Genomic DNA, 25,267 nt, shown 5'->3' on the forward strand with positions numbered 1-25,267 from the left:
CACCATACCCAGACTCCTACTGGTATATTTAGAAGGATATAAGAATGTCCATTTTGGATGCATGCAGGGAGAAGACCCCAAAACTTTTCACTTTTCGCTGACTTTGGACTAAACACTAGAGTTCCTGAAGGAGTCCATATGCAAATTCTGGACAGTTTTTCCTTTCTTTCTTTTCCTCTTCTTCTTTTCCCTCCTTGGATTTTTTTTTTTAAGTGTGTCAAGGATAGCAGATGATGAAAAGGATGACAGAACACAGATTAAATGTTCATACATGACAAACAATACAGACTGCAAAACTAGCTTTAAAGAGTTGTAAAACAAGTACACAACCCACAAACTAAGCAATTGTGGAGGTCAAGAATTTGTTATCTGAATAGGATGAATAATATTCAAAGTGTTCAACATTCAACAATAAAATAAAAGACATTCAAAGATAAACACAAAAACAGCACTCGAAGAAAACATAATTAAAAGAAACTATTTCAGAAAGCCCAGGCATGGTACTAACTAGGGAAATCTTTCAATTCTCTTCAATTTAATGTTCTCAAAGACCTAAAGGAACCCAGTAGAACAGTGATTTAAAATTGAAAATACCAATAAAGACATTTACATTATTTAAAAAAATGAAATCAATAATCTGTAACTAGAAAGATTGACTAGCTTGTGAGGGCATGCAAAAAGTGTAATGAGGCAACTTGAAGATTGATTGTTTGATATTATTCAGTGTATGAAACAAAAAGAGAAACAAGAATAATGAAAAAAACTAAGGTTGCCATGGAATTCCATCAAGAATATCAACATATTCATAATGGGAGTTCCACTGAAAAAAGAGAAATATGGGGGGAAAAAATATTTGAATGAACCATAGCTGAAACTTCACAAATGTGTTGATAGATGGAAATCTACTGATCCAAGTATCTCCATAGAAAAAAAAATACTCCAGGAAGAATAAACTCAAAGATATCCACAATGAAACACATGAACTGAAATTGACAGAAGACAAATAAATAGAGAACTTTAAAAGAAGCAAGACAGAAGTAACTGATCACATGCAAGTTATCATTCATGACATTAGCATCCAATTTCTCATTATAAATTATGGAGGAAATAGGTCATGGTGATGAGATCTTCAAAGTGCTGAAATAAAAAAATTAAGTCAATCATAAACTCAATATCTGTCCAAACCAAAATTTAAATTTTTGAGCAAGTAAGGCATTTCTAAGCAAACAGAATTAAAGAGAGTACATTCCTACTAGATCAGCCTCACAAAACATGATAAAAACATATAAGGCATGAAAGTAAAGTAGTATCTCATGTGAAAATAAAGAAATAAAGAACATCAATAAAGTAATTACACCAGGAAATAGAAAAGCCAATATTATTGTATACGGGGTTCCTGTGACTTTATTTTTCTACTGTATTTAAATGACAAGAGGAAAGTCACAGTATCTTACAACTGTAATCCCAACCAAGGATGGGGATTTCTTGAGCCCAGGAGTTTGAGACCAGTCAGGGCAACAAAGTGTGACCCTGTCTCTACAGAAAATCAACAAAAATAGCCAGCTGTGGTGGCATACACTTCTGTCCTAGGTACATGAGGAGTCGAAGTGGAAGGATCCCTTGAGCCCAGGAGCTGGAGGCTGTAGTGAACCATGTTTATCCTATGTGACTGAAACCCTGTCTCAATGAAGTAAAATAAAATTCAATAATAACATAAAGAAATGACAGAGAATAAAACAATAATTACATATCTGGGTTGTTGGTAGAAAAATATGTAATATTTTTGTATAAAAATTTTTGTTTGTTATACAAAATTTGTATAACAAAAATCATACAAAATTTGTATATGAAATTTTGTATAACAAACAATTTTTGACAAAAAAAGAAAGGTAGGGAGAGCAATATGAGAAAATGATTTTTGTGTAATGTCAATAGTCAGTTATTGTAATTCACACTATATTATTATAAATTTAAGATATTAATTATAATACCATTAATAGACCATAAGAAAATAACTGTTCAAATATACTGAAGAGAAATGAAGGAGTCAAAATGGTACCCTAGAAAAACAAATGCAAATATAAGCAGTTTTGGAGGAATGAAATACAACAACACCAATAACAAAACTTGTAGAAAAAAAGGACAAAAATAGGAAAATAAATTCTTGTCAGAAATTAATTTCCATCCAAATAAACTCCAGTTAAACATCAAAGACTGGCAGAATAACTTTTTAAATATCCTAAAATTGAGGGAAAATATAAAGCAAACTGTAACCAAAATAGAGGTAGAATTACTAGACAAATATCAAAATTGTTTAATTGATCAAGAAGGTATAACACTTACATATATACCTATTAACAGATCCTCAGGATATATGAAACAATAATAAATTGATTTCAGGAGCTATACAGTCCTGCAATAATAGTAATAGTGGGAGATTTCAACACCTCACTTTCAACAATGTATGAAATGACCAAATCCAAATTCAATAAGAAAACAAAGGTCTTGAAAAGCAGCATAAACCAAATAAGTCTATGTGACACATACAAAACACTCCACTCCACAAGCTGACTACACATTCTTCTAAAGTGCATGTTTGTTATTCTCTGTGCTATCCTCAGAATAGACTTTATGGTAGGCCACAAAGGAAGTCTATTATATTTAATATTACTGAAATCACATATAATGTTTTCTCCAACCACAATGTAATAAAACTAAAGACCCATTTTCTTTTTTTTCTTTTATTTCTTTTTTTCTTTCTTTCTTTAAAATAAATAAATAAATAAATAAATAAGTTGCAGTCTCACTCTGTCACCCAGGCTGGAATTCAGTGGTGTGATCTTGACTCATCACAACCTTTCATGTTCAAGCAATTCTCCTGCCTCACACTCCTGAGTAGCTGGGACTATAGGCACACACCACCATGCTAGGCTAATTTTTGTAGTTTTAGTGGAGACGGAGTTTCACTGTATTGATGAGGCTAGCCTCAAACTCCTGACCTCAGGGGATCCACCCACTTCAGCCTTTCAAAGTGCTCGGATTATATGCATGACCACCATGCCTGACTGAGACTCATTTTCTAAAACCTGAAAAATATATATTATTTGGAAATTGATAAATACGCTCTTCAACAATCTATGGTTAACTGAAGAATCTGCAAGGAATTGAATAATTTTCACAAACAAAAGAAAAATTAAAACATACTAAAGCTTCTGAAATGCAGCTAAATCAAAGTTGAGAAATATATATGTGTAAACATATAGATATATAAGAAGAAATGTAAAATTTATAACATAAATGTACACACAAGGAAGCAGAAAAAATGTAAACTAGAGGACAGTACTTTTGTAAAAAATATGGCATAGTAAAGGAAGCTGCCATCAATTGCCCCCAACCCTAACCCCCAAGAACACCCACAGAAAAACCAAAACCAAGTATACAGTGCCGAGATTATCACCATCAATAACGCAGAGCTCAAAACTGAGAATGAGGCTGTTTCTAGGGTGACAGAGAAGTGAAGAAACCAGGCAGAGGGCAAAAATTTGGCCTTTTATATTCATGACACTAGTCCTCTAGTCTGCTGACAAACAAGTGTTAAAAAATAGAAAAAGAAAAACTCCTCTGACTCTTGGTTACTACATTGAATAAAATAAAGTTGAAGTGGATGGACAGCTTCCCCATCACTTTGGATTTCCTGGCAGCAAAACTATTCGTGCCTTAGCCCAAGGAAGCCTTGTGAGCACCTGAAAAGTGAAAAATAACCTGGGGACAACAAGGGATGAAGTAGCAAGACAGGACTACCATCTCCAGCCTGGATAGCTCAGTCACAGGAGATGCCAAACCTGAATGCCTCTACAGCATTACCATAAGGTATGAGGTATATCATATAATTTCCTTGATGACAAACCTGTAGAGAGCCTTCTCACAGGCTTAGGATATCCCCTTCAAAATCTCTCAGACAGGAGACTGTCAGTGTTTCAAAGTTTGTTAGAGCTGAGATAAACCTGGGCTTAAGGCACCATCTACTGCCAAACAGAGGAACTGACCTAGCCAAAATCAAGCAAACCATGTCCCATCATACTTTTGTCTTAAAGAAAACCCAAAGCAATTATATACAACAAAATGCAAAATAAGACAGAGAAAACAATAAACTAAATAACTAGTCCTTCAATAAAAAGATATATATGTATAACCACAAGAAATAATACCAAACAGGTAATTATAACATCCCTAAATGGACAAAGCATAAACCATTGACCAATGCTAATTAATAAGGATGGCTATCAGTGGTTATCGGATCAAGAATTCAAAATATCAGTTTCCAGGAAACTCAGATCTCTAAAACAACACAGAAAAGGAACTGATACAATTCTGAGAGAAACTTTTAAAAATGGACTGGAAAGTATTTAAAAATAAAAAGAGTCCCAGAACTGAGAAATATACTGGTTGAAGTAGAAAATTCAGAAGGCTTTCAACAGCAGAAGAGAACAAACAGAATGAAGAATCAGTGAGCTCTAAAATGAGTTAGGACCAGGTGTGCAGGCTCAGGCCTGTAATCACAGCATTTTGGGAGGCTGAGACTGGTTGATCAGTTGAGGTTGGCAGTTCAAGACCAGTCAGGACACCATGGTGAAACCCTATCACTACTAAGAATACAAAAAATTCTCTGGGCATAGTGGTGCACACCTGTAATCCCAGCTATTCAGGAGGTTAAGAGAGGAGAATCACTCGAACCTGGGAGGCAGACATTGCAGTGAGTCAGTGTTGTGCCATTGAACTCCAGCCTGGGCAACACAGAGAGACTTTGTCCAAAAAAAAAAAGAAGTAAAATAAAAAAGAAAAGAAATAAAAATTAACATAGGTTATTAAGAAATGAACAAAGAACAAAACAGAAAAACAATAAAAAAGAATGAACGACATTCACCAGATATACAAAATTCTCTTGAATAAGCAAATCTAATATTTAGCAATATTCATGAAAGAGTTCAGCAAATGGAAGGTATATACAGCATATTCAAATGAATAATAACAACTTTCAAAAATTTGAGAGATATAAATATATAGGTTCAGAAAGATCAGAGACTACAAAAAAGATTAATATGCCATAAAACTACCCCACAACAAACAAGAATAAAGCACTCACTCTCAGTCACCACTGCAAGCTCACTCACCTTGTTCTTCTACCACTCTACTATCCCACTCCTCTGCCCATCGCAATAGAAAAAGATACAGCCATACTGGTCATTGACAATGGCTCTGGTGTGTGCAAAGCTGGCTTTGCTGGGGATGACGCTCTCCGAGCCATGTTTCCCTCCATTGTGGGGCACCCCCGACACCAGGGAGTGATGGTGGACATGGGCCAGAAGGACATCTATGTGGGCAATGAAGCCCACAGCAAGCACAGCATCCTGACCCTAGAGTACCCCATCGAAAATGGCATCATCACCAACTGGGACAACATGGAGAAGATCTGGCACCATTTCTACAATGAGCTGCATGGGGCCCCAGAGGAGCAGCCAGTGCTGCTGACCAAGGAACCCCTGAACCCCAAGGCCAACAGAGAGAACATGACTCAGATTATGTTTGAGACCTTCAACACCCCAGCCATGTACGTGGCCATCAGGGATGTGCTGTCCCTCTATGCCTTTGGGCACAGCACTGGCATTGCCATGGACACCGGAGACAGGGTCACCCACACGGTGACCATCTAGGAGGGCTACTCCCTTCCCCATGCCATCCTACTTCTGGAGCTGGCTGGTTGGGACTTGACTGAGTAACTCATGAAGATCCTCAATGAGCGAGGCTACAGCTTCACCATCGCAGCCGAGCGGGAAATCATGTGCGACATCAAGGAGAAGCTGTGCTAGGTCTACCTGGACTTCAAGCAGGAGATGGCCACTGCCACATCCTCCACTTCTCTGGAGAAGAGTTACAAACTGCTCGCTGGCCAGATCATCACCATTGGCAATGAGCGGTTCTGGTGTCCAGAAGTGCTGTTACAACCTTCCTTCCTGGGTATGGAATCTTGCGGCAACCACTAGACCACCTTCAACTCCATCATGAAGTGTGACGTGGACATCTGCAAAGACCTGTACACCAACACGGTACTATCCGGCGGCACCAACATGTGCCCAGGCATTGCTGACAAGGTGCAGATGGCGATCACTGCCCTGGCTCCTAGCATCATGAAGATTAAGATCATTGCACCCCCAGAGAGCAAGTACTCAGTGTGGATTGGTGGCTCCATCCTGGCCTCACTGTCCACCTTCCAGCAGATGAGTATTAGCAAGCAGGAGTATGACGATTCAGGCCCCTCCATCGTCCACCACAAATGCTTCTAAATGAACTGAGCAGATGTGTAGAATTTGCTGCATGGGTTAATACAGAAGTATAAATTTGCCCTTGGCAAATGCATACACCTCATGCTAGCCTCATGAAACTGGAATAAGCATTTGAAAAGAAATTGTCCTTGAAGCTTTTATCTGGTATCAGCACTGGATTGTAGAACTTGTTGCCGGTTTTGACCTTGTATTCAAGTCAACTGTTCCCCTTGGTATTTGTTTAATACTGTGTACATATCTTTGAGTTCAAACTTTAGTGCATGTGGCTTGGTCACTTCATGACTGCTGAGGTAAGAACGTGCTTGTGGAAGACAAGTCTGTGGCTTGGTGAGTCTGCATGGCCAGTAGTCTCTGATCTGTGCAGGGTATTAATGTGTCAGGACTGAGTGTTCTGGGATTTCTCTAGAGGCTGGCAAGGGCTCCTGAAACAGTTTCTTCCATCCTGCCTGTCTGTCAGGGTTGGAAAGACCAAGCCATAGGACCCAGTTTCCTTTCTTAGCTGATGTTTTCTGCCAGAACACCGTGGGCTGTCACTTGCCTTGAGTTGGAAGCAGTTTGCATTTACACCTGTAAATGTATTCATCCTTTTAATTTATGTAAGGGTTTTTGTATGAAATTCTCAATTCTTTAAAGAGATGACAACAAATTTTTGTTTTCAACGGTTATGTGAGAACATTAGGCCTCAGCAACACATCATTGTGTAAGGAAAAATAAAAGTGTTGCCAAAAAAAAAGAATCAAGCTCTCAAAGTCTGAGAAATAAAGAAAATTCTAAAAGCACTAAGGGAAAATAAACAAAAAAATAGAGGAACTTGAAATCATTCGGCAAAAGACTTGTCAACAATAGGCTTTTAAGGAATACACAGTATTAAAAGATATAAATTGTGATGTCAAAAATGTAATTGGAAGAGAGGGTAAATGTCTAGAGTTTTTATGTGACAAATGTTTTCAGCTTAAGCTAGTTGATTATTAACTAAGATGTTTTCTCTGAGCCTTTGATGACCATCAAAAGCTATAGCAGCAACACTAACAATAAAAACAAAGCAGTCAAAGCTTATCACTACTGAAAATAATTAAATGCTAAATATTTAAAAGCAGACATGGGAGGAAGAAAGGAAAAAATGATGTATGACTCAATCAGAAACAACTAACAAGATAATAGTAGTAAGAACTTACCTATCAATGATTATCTTGAATGTAAATGAATTGAAACCAGGTATCTGAGGCTCAGGACAGGCCCAAGCAGTGTTGTGGCTGCCTGTCTGCATTTCAAGGTCACTGTATGGTAGGGTCAGTTCTTTGGCTAGAGAAAAGGCTTTTGTGTCACCAGAGGAGGGCTTATTGAGTTGATTTGAGAGACAATACAAGCACCAAGATTTGGAATGTCACAGGTTTGTGTTTGGGAAACCAGCCCAACACCCAGTGGGTACCCTGAGTCTGGAGGAGAAAAAGGAATTAGAAAGAGACACAATAAACATTTAAAATGTGTGTCCAGGAGACCAGCACATTGAAAGCTTGCTCAAGGCCCATTGCTCCTGGATTTCACCCAATTTATTGGTTTACAAGTTTTTGTTCTCAGGGCAGCTGGGAGGGGGAGGAAGGGATGAGGAAAAGGATTAATCAGTGAAGGAGAAATCCTGAGCCATTCAATAAGATGTTTGGCACTGGCAGTTTCTGTGCATTTCCTTAAGCAAAAGTGTGTGTCAAACTTACTTAAGATCTGTAACTTATCAGGACTGAAATGGGTGGGAGCTGGTTTCAGAAGGAGCCAAGATGTTTGGATATACTCCACTGCTTCAAGGGAGTGTTATCTCCCTGAGCAACATGTGGAATGCTGTTGAGCATTTATGCACTCGGGGCATAAATACGTGAGGGCAATAAGGAGACTTTTCTCCTCAGAGGCTGCCCATGGCTCCCCATGGGTTTCTTACACAGGGTAGACCAACTCAACTGGCACCCCAGAAACTCTCTTTTCCACAGTTAGTAATTATCAGTTTTTGTTTTGGACCAAAGACAGGACAAGAGATAAACAAATAATATTGGTTTCGCCCTGTGGTGACAGCATTTTCCAGCCAGCAGGCCTGCTTTACCTTCTGGAAAGAAGGCTGGGCCTCAGAGTCCCACAAAACTTCTTCTTCCATCTGATCTCTTTTAGAGGGCCATGAATAAAATGGGCCTCCACAGTCCCAAGAAAGCACTCAATGACTTGGGCTTGGACTTTTCTGGAGACAAGACAATTTGAATGCCACGGACTGCCAGGTACTGTCATCCCATGGGCCATGAGACCATTTCTCCTGTTCAGTTCCCCTCTACTCTTTATTGGGGACTAGGGCATGGAATGGCTGTAGGGATGACTAGCCCTGTCTCTGGGACAAGGACAGACCCCAGCGAAGGGGAAGCCACCAGCCAGGAGCCAAGGTCTGGGGCCAGGTTTGAGGAGAAGTTTCCTCTGACCCTATGCTTACTCCTGCAGCCTGACTCATCACCTGAATTTATGTCTATTTTGGAGAATGGAGAAAACATACTTAGGAAAAGACACTTGCAGGCTTGTCACCTAAAGACAAACCCAGCGTACTTCTGGTGTGTTTATTTTTAGCATTTTGTTTGTTTCTCTTTTATCATGTTTCTGCTACATATCAGTGCTTCTTTGAGCACACTCCCTGCACTCTGTGATCTTCCTTTGATGAGGAGGATCCTTTAAGATAAGAAAAGTGCAGGCTGGCCAGCTGTCGATCTGGTCTACATTTGAGGCTGGCCTATGTCTTGTCTGGCCTTCACACCATCTGCACTTTTTCTCCTCCTTTCCACATACCATTTGGATATTACCATATTTCTTGGCACCTCTTTTACCTGGTTATATTTAGATCCTCCACAGCCGAGGTTTGTGACCCTGGTCAGGTTCATGTGACTTCTCACTTCTAAAATAGGGATGGTGCCAGGACCTGCCATGGGGATTGTCGCAGCGATTAAGTGGGGGTGGTTATCAAAAGCCTAAGAGTACCATTGAGACACAGTGCACATTCATTAAATACGAAATCTTTATTATCAAGTGCTGCCTAATTGTTCTTTAGGATCAACCATCATTTATTTGCATAACTATCAAGCTCTTGGTAATCATTTTCCCATTTTCAACACTGGAGAACAATACTTCATTGAAGTCATTGTAAATAAAGTGTTAACGTATTAACAGTTTCAAGTAATAGGCTTTAAGTGCCTCAAGAGTGCCAGGTCAATCAGAGCCTGACCCAAGTCTTTGCAGCCACAGAGAAAATGGAAAAGGCATTGCCATTTGTGATATCATGGGACCCACAGCCACAGGTGGCCAAATTGAAACAGGAAACCATATTCCTCAGCTTGGCTTCAGTTTCTTCCCAAGCCTTACTGCTCTGACCTGAGAGAGCCTCTTCCCACCAAAATATGGTGTTCTTTGTGTCTCCCAGGCCACTGCAACATAGTGAGATATACCAGTAGGGGTCCAAACATGAGGTTGCCACTCTCCCTCTCATCTTTCCTGCTCCTTTCCTCTGCCCTCTGGCAGCTTACAGTAACATGCTGGACCACTCTATGGCTGTACCTGAGTGGTGGCTGATGCCACTAGCACTGGCATCCTCTAAGGAAATTTCCTTCCAGACTGCGAAGTTGGTCTACACTTAGGAGCTGGACTTCATGATGCACACTGCAGACACCTCTGTGGTTGTGTCTACTGATACCCTTGGTGATGCCTACATGTGGATCTGCTTTGGCCAGATCTTGAGTTTTTGAGCTGCATCTGGTGATTACTTGGGTCTTGTTTCAGGGAGTGGAAGTGTGGGTAGAGACAGGATTTTCTGCTGGAATCTGTGGTGTTTAATTAGACTTGGAACCAGTACAGCTGGAACAGAGACTCTTCCTTGAGTCTCTGACACCACATATTATTTCTCATATATTTTATTTTGAAAATAAAAATATATGCACATGACTGAAAAATACAGAGGTGAGGGAAGAGTTACACAGAAGGAGCTGCTACCATGTACACCTCACCCTAGTCCCCTGAACAACCCATTAACAACCAGGTACCACAGAGGAAGACTGAGTTTCTTAGACTCCCACCTTTTCTCCACCCTCAGCCAATGATAGGAATATCTTGATTTTAGTTTCTTTCTTACTTATCATTGAAGTTGCAAGTAACTGTAGAGTATAAATAGTTAGATATATATTTTGTTGATCAAATACAATAGAATCTTGTGACTTTCCTCTTGCAGGAAGTATATTAGCACTGTCAATTCACATATATGTCTTGGTATTCTATGGGTGTATACAAATTTTTGCTTTAGCTTTCTATTTTCATAGAGTTTCTATTGCCTTTTCTTTTCTCTTTCTATTTAAAATTAAATTGTCTCCTTTTATCACATCCTTAACATCTTCCCTCATTTCTAACCTCCCATCTGAAAAGTCACTGCTGGATGCCTTCCTTTTTCCTGTTCCCACCCAACCAACATCTCTCTAGGCCTGGGATTGAGCTGTCATTCCAAGGGCTTTCATAACTGCCTCCCTTGGTTTTTACATGTCAAATGCTATTTCACTACTGCAACTCAGGGACTCATCTGCCAGACAGCTAACCACATTTCTTATGTGTTTTTCTTTAATTGTCTGTGGTTTTGAAATATTTTTTAAGTTCTGTCTTCCAATTTTGAGAGTTACACATTTTAAGAGAATTTCAAGCTGTCTTTCCTGGTCTCTGAATTTTCCTATTATCTTCCTAAATTTTGTTACTTTCTATGGATGCAATATTTTATACTTCTTTGAGACTATAGGGAGCATTCATTCTGAACTTTCCTTGATCAGAGGTCATGGGGCCAGAAGGAAAAAGGAACTTAAAAACTCATTTCTCTTGAGGTGAGTTGTCTGTTTGATCATATTTGTCCTGTTTTTTTTTTTTTTTTTTTGCATTTTTTAAAACTGTTGAACACTTATGTTTGCCTGTGCAATTAGTAATAAGGCTGAAATGGGGATGGTGACAGGCTCATTTCACATTGGGACAATAGGAACTGGGCTTCAAACCAGGGGTATACACATGGGAAGGATGATTTCCTCTGGGAATCCCTAAGCTTCCTTGTTTCCTCTGCAGAAATGTTCACCTTCGGTTGTCCTGCTGCTGCCTTGGCACGGCGATGCTCTTCCTCCACTTGCAACCTGACTGCACAACTGTGGACATTGTGCTCATGGTTTTTCACTTTTCTTTGTCTTGAAGAGAGAGAAGGCAACCCATTTCTCTACTGTGATGGAACCAGAATGTTCGTATTAGAACTTGAACATTATTCGCTCTACATCAGAGGGCAGGCAAGCTTCTGCAGGAAAGAGGAAATACCAGAAAATAGACATGAGGACAGGAGGTCACTTTGACCTATAAAGGTCCTCAGGGACAGCTTGGTACTGTGTTAGATGGTCACTCTTCTGTGCAGAAGGAAGGACTGTGTGAGGCTTTCCCTCAGGCCTGTTCTGTGTCTGAGCTCAGGACCAACTTAATTCTCATTGTACAACCTCATAGATTAGGAAAAGAAAAGAATCTTGCCTTCTCAGGCCTCCTGCCCATCCATATTCTAAGCTGCAGATAGTGATTCCTTATTTAAAAACAGCTTCGTTGAAGTGTGATTGGCATATGGTAAACTGCACATGTGCAGACAGAAGAACCGATGATTTTCTCCATGTGAGTATTTCATTCACTGTAAGGCCAGAAGTGCGATGAAGGTGATGAAAACGTACTTTCCTCCCGGTGATAACGATCTCTCCTTGGCCTATCTAGGACCACAGATCTGCTTCTTTCACTAAAATTTCGCGGGTATTTTATAGAATTGCATGTAAATACAGTATGTATTTGGGTCTTTGTGCATCGTTCTGATCTGGCTTCTTTTATTCAGCAGAACCACTTTCAGAGTCACTCTGTTCTGATTGCATCAACAGTCCATTCCTTTTCATGCTGACCCACATGCCCTGGTGTGGATGTGCCACAGCCTGTTCACCCTTATTCTGTGTGTGGGCATATGGGGGGCCCCTGGTTTGGGAACATTGCATATAAGGATGTTGTGAATATTTATTTATGTATGTAGCCTGTAAACTTGCCTTCATTTCTCATCGTTCATTCCTAGGAGGGCAGTGGCCACATCATGTCATGGTAGATCTGCATCGACCTTGCTAAGGAACCACTGGCCCTTATTCTAAGTGTCTGGTCCATTCCCTACTTTCCGTCTTGCTCCATCTGATTTAGTCATACTAACCTCTTGTTTCTTTCACCCTCCAGGGCAATAACTTCTTAGCATACCACACTTCCTTTACAATTGGAATCACCAGCTCCTTCTCCATGTGCTGGTTTTGATTCCCTCACTAAAGTTTGCCTTCTGTGACCCATGTGTAACACATTGCCCTCAAAACATCCTATGTATGAGAGGGTTTTGGGATAAGAGACTGTTCCTGATGAGTTTCAAGTACCTGCAGTGCCTCTGAATGGAAGAAAGATGACTGGCTGTGTCTTGTCACCCATTGTCCCTGGAGCTCACCTTGGTTGATAGAAAGAAGACTGGGTGTTGCCTGGACATATGTTCAAGTGACTCACAAACTTTTTCTAAATGACAATGGGAGACCTGGCCAGGGGCTGGACCTGAAGTTCCTTGGAAGCTGTGTGATTGAAAGTGAGTCACTCAATCACCTGATCCTGACTTTTTTCTCTACATGTGGGACGAACCATATCTGGCAGAGTTACTTTGAGTTCACTTGAGCAAGTCACCTGCATGTGGTGGTGCTCAGAAAATGTTAATTTCCCTTTATTTACGTGGAACAATGCATGGATATCATATGCTGAGGTCTGAATTATAATAGAGCAAAATGCAGAAGACCTTCTAAACCCTGAGGAGACATCACTGATCACTGGGCGTCTGGATAGGAAGCATAGAAAAAGTGACCTGGAGCTGGAAATGGCCAGTGGGTCTGCTACAGATATTTAAACAGGCATGAGTGGGACAGGAGAGGGATTACCACTTTATACCCACTAGAATTTCTTTTTTTTTTTTTTTTTGAAAAAGGGAGAGTTGGAGAGTTTCTGCAGAAAATGGTACCCTTGTGCATTGATGGTGGGAATGTGAAATGGCGGTGATGGTTGAACAATAACATAAGCATACTTAATGCCACTTACCTGTACATGTACAAATATTTAGATTGGTAAATTTTATGTTACATTTCTTTTAACGCATACAATAAAGGCTTCCTGAGACCTGGTCCTGAAATAGTTCCATGTGGAACAAAGGAAGACCCTTCTTTCCTAGAGTGAGTAGGAGCTTTTTATTTTTCTGAAACAGAGTCTTGCTCTGTGGCCCAGGCTGGAGTGCAGTGGTGTGGTCTCTGCTCACTGCAGAGCTTTGACTGTGGCCCCAACCAGCTAGTGAGACTCACATTAATTCAGTAAAGACTAATTGACCAAGGCTCAAGTTGACACCACTAAAGGGTAATTGACAGTGTGGACTTCCCAATTAGAAAGCAATTTAGCACTGTACTAAGTCAAAGATTAAACTTGGGACCACATGAGCAAGCAAGCTAGTTAGATAAACACCCACATTCGTTTGTTTCTACTCTAACTTACTTGACGAAAGGGAAAAGGCCATTTTCAGCCAAGTTAATTCCTGGAGCTTATGCCAACCCCCTAGCCTAGCAAAAAAGTTTGCATCTGCTAATTTTCCCAACATCTTGACTGAATCCCCACAGATATCAAAGCAACAACAGGAATTTCTAGAGTACAAATTTATTTCTGTCAAAATCGAAGAAATAATTGATTTCAATTTCTGTACATACTTTGCAATGCTTAATACTTGATACAGATTAGAAACCTGGAGGTTTACCTTCTTAAATCTGCTTTTTCAAAAGTGAACCAAAATGTGAAATCACATGTTTTTGGTTTGTTCATTTTCCTTCACCTTTTGCAACATGGCACTCCTTTTGATTGACATGGAAAGACAGAGATCAATTTATTAAATCATTTCTCACTGTTCTTTTCCCTTTTGCTTTGAGACATTACAAGTGAAACTTCTGGTAATTTCAACAGTGCACACTATAAATAAGGGGAAAAGCTTGTGGGCATCTGGCAATATGGTTGAAAAGTAACAACTCTGTTCTGCAGCTCCAAGCGAGATGAACACAAAAGACAGGTGATTTCTGCATTTCTAGCTAAGTTACCTGGTTCCTCTCACTGGAAGTGGTTAGATATTGAGTTCCAGCCACAAAAGGCAAGCAGAAGTACGGTGAGTGTTACCTCACTCAGGATGTGCAAGAAGCTGAAAACTTACTCCCTTAACCAAGGAAAGCCATCAGGGGCTGTGCTATCAAGACCATAACCTGCAGTTTTGAATGGTTTTAACAATGCACAGAACAGGAGATTCCCTAGTGTGCCTGCATAACCAGAGACCTGAGTTTTCAAGCACACAACTAGGTGACTGCTTTCACAAATGCTGAGCTAGCTGCAAAATAATTTTTATACCCCAGTGGCACCTGGAACACCAGTGACACAGAACCATTCACCCCCCTGGAAAGCGGCTGAAGCCAGGGAGCTAAGTGGTCTCACTGAGCAGGCCCCACTCCCATGGACAACAGCAAGCTGAGATCCACTGACTTCAAGTTCTCACTACCCACATAGAAGCCTGAAGTCAATCTAGAATGATCAAGCTTGGTTGGGAGAGGGTCAACCACCATTACTGAGACCTGAGCATAAGGATTTCCCCTCAGAGTGTTAAGAAAACTGCCAGGAAGTTTGGACTGCAAGGAACTCACAGAAGCGTGCAAAGCAGCTGTGGCCACATTCGCTCTCTAGATTCCTCCTACCTGGATAGGGCATCTCTGAAAGAAATGCAGCAGTCTGAGTCAGGGGCTTATATATAAAACTCCCATCTCCCTGGGACAGAACACGTGGAAAAAGGGATGGCTGTGAGTGCAACTTTAGCAGACTTAAATATTCTTGCCTGCTTGCTCTGAAGAGAGCAGTGTATCTCCCAGGACAGTGCTCAAGCTCTGCTGAGGGACAGGCTGGCTTTTCAAGTGTGTCCCTGACCAATGTGCTTCCTGACTAGGAGACCCCTTCCAGCAGGGGTCAACAGACACTTCATACAGAAGAGCTGTGGCTGGTACCAGCCAGGTATCACTCTGGGACAAATCTTCCAATCATTGCTGTTGTGCAACTTCATATGGTGATACCCAGGCAAACAGCAGCTAAAGTAGACCAGCAAACTGCAGCAGACCTGCAGAAGAGAGGCCTGACTGTTAGAAGAAAAACTAACCAACAGGAAACAGTAACATCAACATCAACATTAACAAAAAGGACACTCACACAAAATCCCAATCCAAAGACATTCAGGATCAAGGACCATATGTAGATAAATCCATGAAAAATGAGGAATAGCCGGCACAAAAGAGCTGAAAATTCAAAAAACTAGAATGACTCTTCTCCTTCAAATGATTGCAACTCCTCTCCAGCAAGGGCACAAAAGTGGATGGAGAATGAGGTTGATGAGTTGGCAGAAGTAGGTTTCAGAAAATCAGTAATAATAAAATTCTTTGAGCTAAAGGAGTATGTTCTAAACCAATGCAAGGAAGGTAAGAACCTTGATAAAACGTTACAGGAGCTGCTAACTAAAATAACCAGTTAAGAGAAGAACATATGTGACCTCATAGTGCTGAAAAACACAGTGCAAGAAACATTGTGAAGCAAAAACAAGTATTAATACTGAATCAATGAAGAGGAAAAAACAGTATCAGAGATTCAAGATCAACTTGATGAAATAAAGCATGAAGACAAGATTAGAGAAAAATGAAAGAAAAGCAACAAACAAAGGCTCCAAGAAATATGGGACTATGTCAAAAGACCAAACCTATAATTGATTGGTGTACCTGAAAGTGATGGGTAAAAATGGAACCAAGTTTGAAAACACACTTTAAGACATTATCCAGGAGAACTTCACAAATGGAACAAGACAGGTCAATATTCAAGTTCAGGAAACATGGATAACACCACTAACATAATCCTCAAGAACAGCAATAGACAAATAACTGTCAGATTCTCCAAGGTTGAACAAAAGAAAAATGTTAAGGACAGCCAGAGAGACAGGTCAGGTTACCTGCAAAGATAAATCCATCAGACTAACAGAGGATCTCTCTGCAGAAACCCTACAAGCCAAAAGAGAGTGGAATACAATATAAAACAACCATTTAAAAAGAGCAATTTCAACCTATAATTTTATATTGAGTGAAACTAGGCTTTATAAGAAAAGAAAAATAAAATTGTTACAGACAGCAAAATGTATATGGTTTTGTCACCACCGTGTCTGCCTTCGAAGAGCTCCTGAAGAAAGCACTAAATACTGAAAGAAAATACTGGTACTCACCTGGTGCAGTGGCTCACGCCTGTAATCCCAGCACTTTGGGAGGCAGAGGTGGGCGGATCATGAGGTCAGGAGATGGAGACCATCCTGGCTAACACAGTGAAACCCCATCACTACTAAAAATACAAAAAAAATTGCCGGCCATGTTGGTGGGTGCCTGTAGTCCCAGCTACTCAGACTCAGGAGGCTGAGGCACAATGTTAGGAGCACAGGAGGTGGAGCTTGCACTGAGCCGAGATCATGCCACTGCACTCCAGCCTGGCCAACAGAGTGAGACTCTGTCTCAAAAAACAAAAAAAAAAGAAAACTGGTACTCACCATTGAAAAAAATAGCAAAATATAAAGAACAACAACACTATGAAGTAAGTGTATCAACTAATGTGCAAAACAACCAGATACCATTGCCATGCCAGGGTCAAATTGACACATAAGAATATTAACCTTAAATGTAAATGAAATAAATTTGCCAATTAGAGTACCAAGACTGGCAAATTGGATAAAGAATCAAGACTCTTCATTGTGCTATATTCAGGAGAAGCATCTCATGGGTGAAGACACACATTGGCTCAAAATAAAGGGATGGAGGAATATTTACCAAGCAAATGGAAAGTTAAAAAAAAAAAATGCAGGAGTTGAAATTGTAGTCTATCCTAAGACAAATTTCAAGCCAACATAGATCGTAAAAGACAAAGAAGGGAATTGCATAATGGTAAAGGAATCAATGCAAAAAGCAGAGCTAACGATCCTAAATATATATGAACCTAATACAAGAGCACTTAGATTAAAAAGCAAGTTCTTAGGGACTTACACAGATTTAGACTCATGCACAATTCTAACAGGAGACTTCAACACCCCACTATCAATATTACACAGATAAATGAGACAGAATTTTAACAAGAATACTCAGGAAGGGAACTCAGCCTTGACCAAGCAGAGCTAACAGACATCTACAGAAGTCCCCACTCCAAATCAACAGAATACACCTTCTTCTCATCACCACATAGCACTTATTGTAAAATTGACCACATAATTGGAGGTAAAACACTCCTCAGCAAATGCAAAAGAACGGAAATCAAAATAAACTGTCTCTCACACCAGAGTGGAATAAAATTAGAACTCAGATTAAGAAACTTTTTCAAAACTGCACAATTACACAGGAACTGTAAAACCTGCTCCTGATTGACCACTGGGTAAATAACAAAATTAAGAAAGAAAGAAAGAAGTTGTTGAAATCAATGAGAACAAGACACAACCTACTACAATCTCTAGAACACAGTTAAAACAGCGTTAAGAGAGAAATTTATAGCACTAAATGCCCACATCAAAAGTGGGAAAGATCTAAAATCAACACCCTAAAATCACAATGAAAAAAACTAGAGGGACAGACATAGTGGCTCATGCCTGATATTTCAGCACATTGGGAAGTTGTGATAGGCAGGTCACCTGAGCTCAAGAGTTCAAGACCAGCTTAGTCAACCAACGTTGTGAAACTCCATGTCCACAGAAAATACAAAAAAAAAAAAAAAAAAATTAGCCCGGCTTGGGGGCACACACCTGTAATCTAGGATTCTCGGTAAGCTGAGTTGAGATAATTTCTTGAACCCAAAAGATAAAAGCCACAGTGAGCTGAGGTAGCACGACTCCACTCCAGTGTGTGTGGCAGAGCAAGACACCTTCTCAAAAAAAAAAAAAAAAAAAAAAAAAAGAAGAAAGAGAGAAAAAGAGCTGAAGAAGCAAGAACAAACAAATCCAAAAGCTGAGACAAAAAAAGATATATCTGAGTTCAGAACATAACTGAAGGTGATAGAGACAGGAAAATCCTTCAAAAAATTCGTGAATCCAGGAGCATTTTTTGTTTTATTTTGTAGAAATTAACAAAAAAGATACACTGCTAGCCAGACTAATAAAGAAAAAAAGGAGAAGAATAAATTAGACATAGTAAAAAAGGATAATGGGGATGTAACCACTGATCCCGCATAAATGCAAACTACCATCAGAGAATACTGTAAACACCTCTATGTAAATAAAGCAAAAAATCTAGAAGAAATAAATAAACTGCTGGACACACACAATTCTACAAGACTAAACCAGGAAAAATTAGAATCCCTGAAGAGACCAACAGATACTAAAGTTGAGGCAGTACTTAATAGCCTACCAACCAAAAAATGTCCAGAGTAGACAGATTCACAGCCGACTTCTACCAGAAGTACAAAGAAAAGCTAGTGCCATTTACTTCTGAAACTATTCCAAACAATATAAAAAGAGGGACTCTTCTTGAACTTATTTTATGAGGCCAGCATCATCTTAATACCAAAACCTGTCAGAGACAAAAAAAAAAATAAAGGCAAATATCCCCTATGAACATCAATGTGAATATTCACAATAAAATACTGGCAAACTGAATCCAGCAACACATCAAATAGCTTATCCATCACAATCAGATCAGCTCCAACCAGTAAGGCTGGTTTCAACATACACAAATTAACAAAAGTAATTCCTCACATAAAAAGAACCAATGACAAAAACCACATAATTTTCTCTATTGATGCAGAAAAGGCCTTTGTAAAATTCAATATCGCTTCCTACTAAAAACACTCAATATACTAGGTATTGATGGAATGTATCAGAAACTAAAGAGAACTATTTGTGACAAACCCATAGGCAATATTATACTGAATGGGCAAAAGCTGGAAATATTTCCTTTGAAAACACAAAACACAAGGCACAAGACAAGGATGGCTTCTCTCACTACTCCTATTCAACATCAGATTGAAAGTTCTGCCCAGGGCAATTGGGAAGAGAAACAAATAAAGGACATTCAGATAAAAATAAAATAAGTCAAATTTACCCTGTTTTTAGACGGCATAGTTGTATATTTAGAATACTCCATTATCTCACCTCTAAAACTCCTTAACAGTAGACAAGGGACTTGTCTTTTGTATGAGTTTGCTTAAGCTTATAAGCAACTTCAGCAATCTGAGGCTACAAAATCAATGTGCAAAAATCACAAGCATTTCTATAAATGAATAATTGACAAATAGAGACTCAAATCGTGAATGAACTCAAATTCATAATTGCTCCAAAGAAAATAAAATAACTAAGAATAAAAATTACAAGGAACATGAAGGACTTGTTTATGGAGAACTACAAACCACTGTCCAAAGAAATAAGAGAGGACAACAAAATTTGGAAAAAAAAAATCATGTTCATGGATAAGAATAAATATCATGAAAATGACCATACTGCTTAAAGTAATTCACACATCTACAATGATCTGATCTTTGACAAGCCTGACAAAAACAAGCAACTGGGGAAGAATTCCCTGATATGTGAAAACTGGCTTAGCATATGCAGAAACCTGAAACTAGATCCCTTTCTCACACCACATAATTAACTCAAGATGAATTAACAGACTTAAACGTAAAACCTAAAACCCTAAACACCCTAGAAGAAAATCAAGACAATACCATTCAGGATATAGGCATGGGCAAAGCCTTCATGACAAAAAGACCAAAAAAAAATTGCAACACAATCCAAAATTGACAAATGGGATGTAATTAATCTAAACAGCTTCTTCACAGCAAAAGAAAATATCATCAGAGTGAACAGGTGACATACAAAATGTGAGAACATTTTTTCAACCTATCTATCTGAAACAGGTCTGCTATTCAAAACCTACAAGAAATATTTAAAAATATACAACAAAATAAAAAAACCCATCAAAAAGTGGGCAAAGGATATGAAGAAACAATTCTGAAAAGAAGACATTTAATCAGCCAACAAACACGTATAAAAAAAGTTCAACATCACTGGTCATTAGAGAAATGCACATCAAAAGCACAATGAGATACCATCTCACACCAGTCAGAATGGTGACCATTAAAAAGTCAGGAAACAACAGATGCTGGTGAAGATGTGGAGAAAAAGGAATGCTCTATACTGCTGGGTGGGAGTGTAAATTAGTTCAATCATTGGGGAAGACAGTGTGGCAATTCTTCAATGATCTATAACCAGAAATACCATTTGACCCAGAAATCCCATTATGTGGTATACCGCCAGAGGATTTTAAATCATTCTACATAAGGAAACATGCACACGTATGTTTATTGCAGCACTATTCAGACCCAAAAAAGACATGGAACAAACCCAAATGCCCATCAATTATGGACTGGATAAAGAAAATGTGGAACATATATACCATGGGATACTGTGCAGTCATGAGTAAGTTCGTGTCCTTTTCAGGGACATGAATGAAGCTGGAAACAATCATTCTCAGCAAGCTAACACAGGAACAGAAAAGCAAACACAACCTGTTCTCACTCATAAATGGGAATGGAACAATGAGGACACAATGGGGCCTCTCAGGGAGTAGGGGGTAAGTGGAAGGAGATCATTAGGACAAATACCCAATGCATGCAGGACTTAAAACTTAGATGATGGGTTGATGGGTGCAGCAAACCACCGTGTCACATGTACACCAATGTAACAAATCTGCCTGATCTGCACATGTATCCTAGAAGTTAAACTGTAATAAAAAAGAAAGTCAGGTTAAATGATGGACTAAATAGAATCCATGAATTTATGATTACTCCCTATTTGGTTTTTACTTAATAATTTGTCTCCGCTTTGTGTCTCCAGGAAAGCAAAATAAAAATATATTGTACCAAACATTTTAAAAGAATTTACTAAAAAGCAGTTGGAGCCAATTGTTTTATCTCTTTATGAAGACAAGTGTAGATTAAAAACCAACTCTCCTAATGCTTGTCAGTGCTGCAAGGTGCTTATGATAAAAATGAAACTTCCAACCTAAGGATACTTAGCAGCCTCCAGAGCTTTAAGGAAAGCGGAGAAACAAAATATCCAACTTCAGGCTCTTTCTGGGAGAGCATGCCCCGTTCCTTGGGGACTCTTGGACCCTGGAGGAAGGGCGGAAGTGGGGTAGGTGGGAGCGGCCTTTGGAGCCACTGCTGCTCCCCATGGATAACTTGGAGTCTCAGCCTTCAGCAGAAATAGCAGGCTTTCCGCAAGCAGTGTTTGGTGTGCCTGCCTGTTTTCCATCTCTGTATCTTCCTTAGTGAGGTATCTACTCAGGTTTTTACCTTGGAATTGGGTTGCTTATCTTTTTGACTTTTAGGGTTTCCTCATATATTGTACATTCAAGTCACTTTTCATATGAGTTTGCTAAATTTTTCTATCTGTGGCTGGCTTTTTGGTTCTCTTTACCAGATTTTTTTTTTTTAGGTGGCGTCTCATTTTGTCACCAAGGCTGTAGTGCAATGACCCGATCTAGCCTCACTGCAATCCCCACCTCCTAAGTTCAAAGGATTCTCCTTGCTCAGACTCCTGAGCAGCTAGGATTACCGGCGCACACCAGAAATCCCAGTTAAATTTTTGTATTTTTAGTGCAGACGTGATTTCACCATGTATACGATGTTGATCTGGAACTCCTGTCCTCAGGTGATCTGTCCGCTTTAACCTTCAAAGGTGCTGAGATTACAGGCTTGAACTGCCATGACCAATGGTAACAGAGTGTTTTACAGAGTAGACATTTCAACTTCCAATAAAGTTCATATTATCCATTCTTTTTCTTTCATGGACTTGCTAATAACTAATTACGAAACCCACACCCATGAAGATATTTTCTAATTACAACTTTGTGTTGAAAAAATTCAATGTATGGGTACTTTTGACTAATTTTTTAACTGTAAAATTTTTGTCTATGTTCATTTGTTTCCATACAGTTTCCAGCAGTTTTCTTGCCACTTGTGAAATAGCTTTATCTCTTCCAAAGAATATGCTTTGCGTTTTTGACAAAATCAGTTGACTTGGGACACTTTTGGGGCTATTTATTCTCTTCCACTTATCTGCTTGTCTATTAAATTATGAATGCCACATTCTTCTTTATTACATTAGCTTTAGTGTAAGTATTCCTATCCAGATGTGTAAGTCCTTTAGCTTTGTTTTTCTTCAGTCTTATTTCATCTATTCTACATCTATGAAGAGTTTTTTGATATATTTACCTGGAATTTGATTGGGATAGGGCTGCCATAATCATAAATGTACTTCTCCAGAATGAGAAACATCTGTTTATTGATTGATTGATTGATTGAAAAAGAGTTGTGTCACCCATGTTGGAGTGCAGTGCTGCTATCTCAACTCACTGAGATTCTCCCACTTCAATGACTCAAGTAGCTGGGACTACAGGCGTTGTATTTTTGGTAGAGATGGATTTCACCCTGTTCCCCAGGCTGGTCTCCAACTCTCAGGCTCAAGTGATCTGCCTGTGGCAGCCTCCCAAAGTGCTGGGATTACAGGCATCTGCCAACATGCCAGGCCTCTCTGCATTTACTAACATTTCTTTTGATTTCTCTCAAAGACTGCTCATTGTTTACTGAATGAATTTTGCATATTTAGTTACATTTGTACTTAATGGATTCAATTTTATGGGTAGTATTTTAAGTGGTGTTTTAATATTTCAAATTCCAATGATTTCTATTCATTATTGCTGATATACAAAAAATCAATTGAGTTTTATCTATTGACCCTCTTCTTTGCTTCTTTTTATCTCCATTCAGTTACAGGAAGGTTGGCTCTATTTCACTTTCCCTTCCTGAGATTACCGCCTGGATTAACCCACCACGAATTTCAGAGATTTCCCGGTCTACCACCGGAGGGTGGACAGAGCCTACGCACTGAGCCCGCAGAGCCCCCAAACGAAATTTCTGAGGAGCAGGGGGTCCTCACAGTGCCTCGGACAGTGCTTCCTTCTCCTCAGGACACACCAGAGACAGGCCGTGGTTGCAGGGTACCTGGGGACACCGGTGGCACGTTCATGGTGAAGACTAAGCCTACTTCATCTCAGGACCCGCCTGAGTGGTCGCGACTTTGGCACACCCGGGGTCGCGTCCACCATGAAGATGAAGCCTCTTTCTCTTCTGGACATGTCCAGGAGTGGCCGTTGCTACAAGAATTCTGGTGCTATGACCAGGTGACAACACAGACGTCTCCTCAGGACCTTCCCAGAAGAGGACATAGCATTCATACATCCGGGGGCCAGGTGAGGAAAACACACCTGGTCTGCAGCACTGAGAACTAAGGAGGGGCACTGCCCTGAGCCTTAATTCCCAGCCGTAGCCTCCAATTCTGACTATACGAAAGTGTCTCTTGAGTGAGTCAGTGACCACACATTGTCACAGCTACCAAATTGTGGTTTGCAGATCATCTGAGCTTGTTTCTGGGGGAGATTCTGGTACAGAGAAAGGAGAGGTGCTGAGTGGAACCACTATGACTGGCTGAGGACAGGGGAGAAATCACAACCTCCAACAACACTTTTTTTCATGCTTTAATGACTCATTTTTCTTAGAGAACTAAAGTAGTTCAAACAATATAGAAAAATTTTAAAGTAGGTATATGAGAACTTGAAGTATTATTTAAGTTTAAATATGTGATATATGAATAGTTAGCAACATTTTTTCTTTTCCTGAGACAGTCATAGTTTAGTTGAGAGTGGATTTCTAATGTTGATGAAAATGTCCACTTTATGAAGATTGAAATCCTACAGTAGGTGAGATGTACTAACAATATCAAATTTTGATACTATACCATAAATTAATTGAAGAATTCTGAGCCAAATATGAGTGACAAATGGTTCATGACACAACCCTACTCAGGAAATCCTGAGAACACGTGCCCCAGGTCATGTGTACACAGCCTATATTTATGCATTTTAGGGAGACAGGAGACATCAATCAAACATATGTAAGAAGTACGTTGGTTTGGTCGAGAAAGGATGGGACACTTCGAAATAGCGATGGTGTGGGGCTGCACTTTCAAGTTACAGGTAGATTTAAATATGTTTTCATTGGCAGTTGTCTGAAAGATTTAAGTTATTACCTAAAATACTAAAATCAACAGATGGGAATGATTGAGTTACAATGAATAGTAAGTGCTGTAGAGACCAAAGTTCCAAAGTTCTATCATGATGATGAAGACTCCATGTAGCAGGCTTGAGAGAATAAAGGTAAATATTCCTTATCAGACTTAAGGTATGTGTTGCTGTTAATGATGGTCAACTTTTTCTAAAGTTCAAAAGGGAGGAGCGTGGAATGAATCATGTGTGTCCCTCTTTCTTGTCGGGAACTGAACCACTTTCAGAATGCCCTTGGTCAAAAGGAGGGGTCCATTCAGATGACTGTGGTGGGTGGGGGGAAGTGAGAGTTAATTTTTTTTACAAGTGTTTCACTTCTATTTACAAAAGTGTAACCTATTAAATTCTTATACATTATAATTAGACTAACAGAAAAAAGAGATTTCTTAAATAAAAAAAAAAAATCAAACACTAAAAAAGCTAAGCCACCACGCCTTGCCAGATTTTTTATTCATTCTGTTTTTAAAGTTGTCAGGGATGCTTTCCTTGTAAGTCATATGCTTGACTCGTTGACCATCTGGGTATACTTCTGTTGCTTCCTCAAATATTGTACCTAGTAACCTCCCAAAATTGTTTTTAAGTAAATTTCTTAAATTGTAGCAGTAA

At 39.5% G+C, this 25,267-nt stretch overlaps 2 pseudogenes; both read left to right on the top strand.

Annotated features, from left to right (window-relative positions):
- The first annotated feature begins 5,288 nt into the window (after positions 1-5,288).
- LOC129053188 (actin, cytoplasmic 1-like) lies at positions 5,289-6,722 on the top strand (annotated as a pseudogene).
- On the top strand, positions 8,496-24,146 carry LOC129053263 (PTPN13 like Y-linked pseudogene; annotated as a pseudogene).

The sequence above is a fragment of the Pongo abelii genome, chromosome Y (genome assembly GCF_028885655.2).
Source record: "Pongo abelii isolate AG06213 chromosome Y, NHGRI_mPonAbe1-v2.0_pri, whole genome shotgun sequence".
NCBI classification, from domain to species: Eukaryota; Metazoa; Chordata; class Mammalia; order Primates; family Hominidae; genus Pongo; species Pongo abelii.